The sequence below is a fragment of the Sinocyclocheilus rhinocerous genome, unplaced genomic scaffold (genome assembly GCF_001515625.1).
Source record: "Sinocyclocheilus rhinocerous isolate Xijiao unplaced genomic scaffold, SAMN03320098_v1.1 scaffold40151, whole genome shotgun sequence".
Taxonomy (NCBI): Eukaryota; Metazoa; Chordata; class Actinopteri; order Cypriniformes; family Cyprinidae; genus Sinocyclocheilus; species Sinocyclocheilus rhinocerous.
Window position 1 is genome coordinate 14144 of NW_015649994.1, and position 3761 is coordinate 17904.

Here is a 3761-nt window from a genome sequence, read left to right on the forward strand (position 1 = left end):
GCATTTAGACTTTTAAATAGGCTACAACATTTTCACTCCGGTGAAAAACTTTTGCTCTCCCGCTTGCCGGACACAGAGCGAGACACGCACGTTCGGGAGCGGTCTACGTAGCTCTTACGCAATTAAATATTACAAAAAATATCGTGTTTTTTAGGGTGATGACATCATAAGATATGACGACAGACATTCAAAGTTTCATTGTAAATCCTCAAAAGAAGCTTTGAATGTAAATATGATATGACGAAAATGGCATTCAGTTCAGTCTAGTATGTACGGTCAGAATGACCGCTATGGCCATTCTAGTAGTTATAGAATTCCGGTAGTTCTAGTGTTAATGTCATGAAGAGACTCTATAAAATCTCACTGTCACTGATGTATTATGCAGCTCAAAGCATTATGGGTCGAATCTCTCGTCAGTCTCTTCTTATTCATCAACACAGTTTCACTGATGATCCAGAAGAATAAACCCAGAACCCAGGATAGAGCGGCTGAGTGAATGTGGTCTGGACTGTGTGAATGAGGCTCATGGTGTCAGAGACGCTGTAGAAGGACAGAGTTCCTGCTCTGTGATCCACAAACACTCCTATTCTACTGCTGCTGATGGGCTTCACAGGTAGATGAGTCTTCATCTGATTGTGTCTGAATGAGTATTTGGAGGGAGAGCAGATCAAACTCCAGGACTGACCATTACATCCAAACAAACACTCCAAACCCTGTCCCTTCCTGCCGATGCTCTTATATGACACTGATATAGATACACCATTTCCACTCCACTCAATCTCCCAGTAACAGCGTCCACACACACTCTCTCTACACAGCACCTGACACACATCATCAAATCTGTCTGGATGATCAAGATACGACTGGACTTTGTTAGTGTAAATAATCACTTTGTTCCTCTCAGACAGACGGAGGCGTTTATTCACTGTGTTTGGATCCAGAGTGAGCTGATGGTAATCTGATGGAGATAAAACATCAGAATCGGGAATTATGAATCTTTTTGATCTTTAAATGTAGCTGAATGTTCAGTGTAGGGGTGTGTGATAATGACAAAAAAAATGATATCTCGATATTTCCGACGTATGATAATTTTGTCAATAGTGATAATTAGAGGTGGGGGAGGGACTTAATTTAAATAGAAAATTAAAATCCTCAGTAGGTGGCGACAAGTCACTGCATTCATTCAACCGATTCGTTCAAATGGCTGATTCATTCAGTAAGGAAACACTGTCGTGTTGCTCAGAGAAGCAAAACAGTTTGCTGTGGCTTGTTTGGAACTATTTTTGCTGGTGAAATAGAGCAAAAACAGAAAAAACAGAAACTGAAATGTTAGTCACTTAATATGAACGTATTGTTTATTGAACTGTTGTATAAAATCGTGAAAATCGTGCGAGAAAAACGGCACTCTTCGTGTGATATTGATTAACTAAATCGGATGAAAATAAATTTAAAAGTCAAAGTAATACGAGGGCATTTTTGCCCCATATCTTAAATTTTGGTGGAATTTCTAAATGTATTTTATAGACTAAATCACACAGTGAAAGCATAAACTCTAAATGTGCACCGCAGTAGACTAACCATCACGCAGTGTACTCTTGCACTCTGGCTGTGTTTTTGTTTGGTTTTTGTGATATACTCGATAATGTCAAATCGTTAAAACAACAATTACGATATTATCGTAGACAATATACATCACACACCCCTAGTTCAGTGTATCCACAATGTCTCAGTACAGCTGGCTAAATATCCTATTAAAATCATCATTTATATGATCATAGTTTTTCTGTTTATTTTCTCAGTGACTTACATTGCAGGAAGTCATTCATGGTCCTGGGAACAATGTTAGTGAATGTGACTGTAGAAATAAACAGAAATGAACAGTGTAATTATCATGTTAAGAGAAAATGTGCCTTCATTCATTCATAACATGATATGAGATGGACTCATTTCTGAGAGCAGATGAATCTCCAGGACTTTACCTCTGTCAGAGATCTTCTTGAGCTCCTCTTTGCAGAAATCCTCCAGTTTGTCTCTCAGCTGTTGGACAGATTCTCTCACGCCATCAAAAGAGAAGAGAGAACTGAAGGGAATGATGGGTTCATCTGTAGATTCAGGAGGTGCTGAGAGAGACTGCAAACTCTACAGAAACCAGAAATCAAAACTCATCAGCTCCAAACTTCACCCAATAACCTGCAGTACTATCGGATTTGTGTGGCTCTTGTGAACTTGACTTGACTTATCTTCAGTAAATCACCTCAGTTTAGCACTTTCACAGCATTGGCTACATTTTTTATGTTAATTATATGAGAGCAGAAAATTCTAGTATTTAACACTTACATTATATGTGAATCACAAGGACCCTTGTTGCACAATCCCAGTGTCAGGTTTAGTTTGGTTTCAACATGCTCAAGCATTGCTGATATATAGCCTCACTTTCTGTTTGTTTCATGATCAAATTCATTAATGTGTTGCTGGGAAACCGTTTTTTAACAGTTAACAGGAACCCGTTTCAAATTATTATTAAATATTTTAGCAGGTTTGAAGATGACCTGATTATGGTAAACTAATTTAATTCAGCTAATTCTGCTCTCATGAAATGTTTCTCTTTCAGTCTCACATCACAGCAGGATCTTGCTCAGGTCCACTATGAACCTTTCTTCTAGATCTGTGTTACCTGCAGGAACTGAATGTGATCCTGTGTGTGTGAAAGTTGCTCCAGCTCAGCCCTTCTGCTCCTCAGATCATTGATCTCCTGCTCCAGTCGCTCCAGTCGTCCCTCAGCTCGACTCACTGCAGTCTTTTCCTGATCTCTGATCCACTGTGTCGTCGTTCTCTCAATGGAGCGGGTGAGTTCAGTAAAGATCCTGTGACTGTCCTTCACTGCTCTCAGTGCAGAGAGCTATTAAACACATCACAATCACACAGTGAACTTCAGTGGGACTCAGTCCTAACTGAGACAGAGACAAACTTCTTTTCTTCTTCTCCAGACTCACCTCATGTGACGCCAAAGCCTCTCTCAGCTGCTGAAGATCTTTCTCTCTCTGCTGGATTCTCTGCTGAAACTGCCTCTACATCTCCTTCAACTGCGTCTGGAGGACAAACAGATAAAAGTACATGTCTTATAAAACATGGCATAGGTGAACTAGACGGTTATTTATTTAGTTTTCAAACCTGTCCTGGAGCCCCCAGCACTGGAAATGTTGTATGTCTCCTTTATCTGACACACCCAATTCAGGTCTTGCAGTCTCCAATAATGAGCTGTTGAGCTGAATCAGATGTGTTTGAAGAGGGAGACATACAAAATGTGCAGGGCTGGAGGGCCTCCAGGGGCCCGTTTCAATAAGGAGGTTCAACCAACTCTGAGTTGACTTATCCTGAGATGGGAAACTTTTGGGTTCAGAACAGGCTTGTTTGAGATGCGCCTCGCCTCGCCTGAAATGTAGGCGGCTGCAGTGAGGGGAGGAGTGAAATAAGCACAGTCAAGACGGACAGTTCTGACCTCTCGAAGTGAACAGATACCTACGAGATCAAAGGCAGATATCGCGTTATTCACACTCACATGATGTGCTGCTGATAAACATGATATAATTTCAGTTCTGTTGCTTTTATATGAAAATAAATATGATGAACAAGACACTCAAAGTGCTTGCTATTTAATTCCATACGAAAGGCGTATTTATCATCCATTTTTACTTTAATACAAACATGTATTTTAGATTTTTATAGAAATATGACAACAATCACATATCTCACACAGAGAT

General features: G+C 40.0%; 1 pseudogene; it reads right to left on the bottom strand.

The window, feature by feature from the left end:
* Positions 1-337: 337 nt before the first annotated feature.
* The window catches only part of LOC107710992 (E3 ubiquitin/ISG15 ligase TRIM25-like), a 10102-nt pseudogene continuing 6678 nt past the window's right edge, over positions 338-3761 (bottom strand).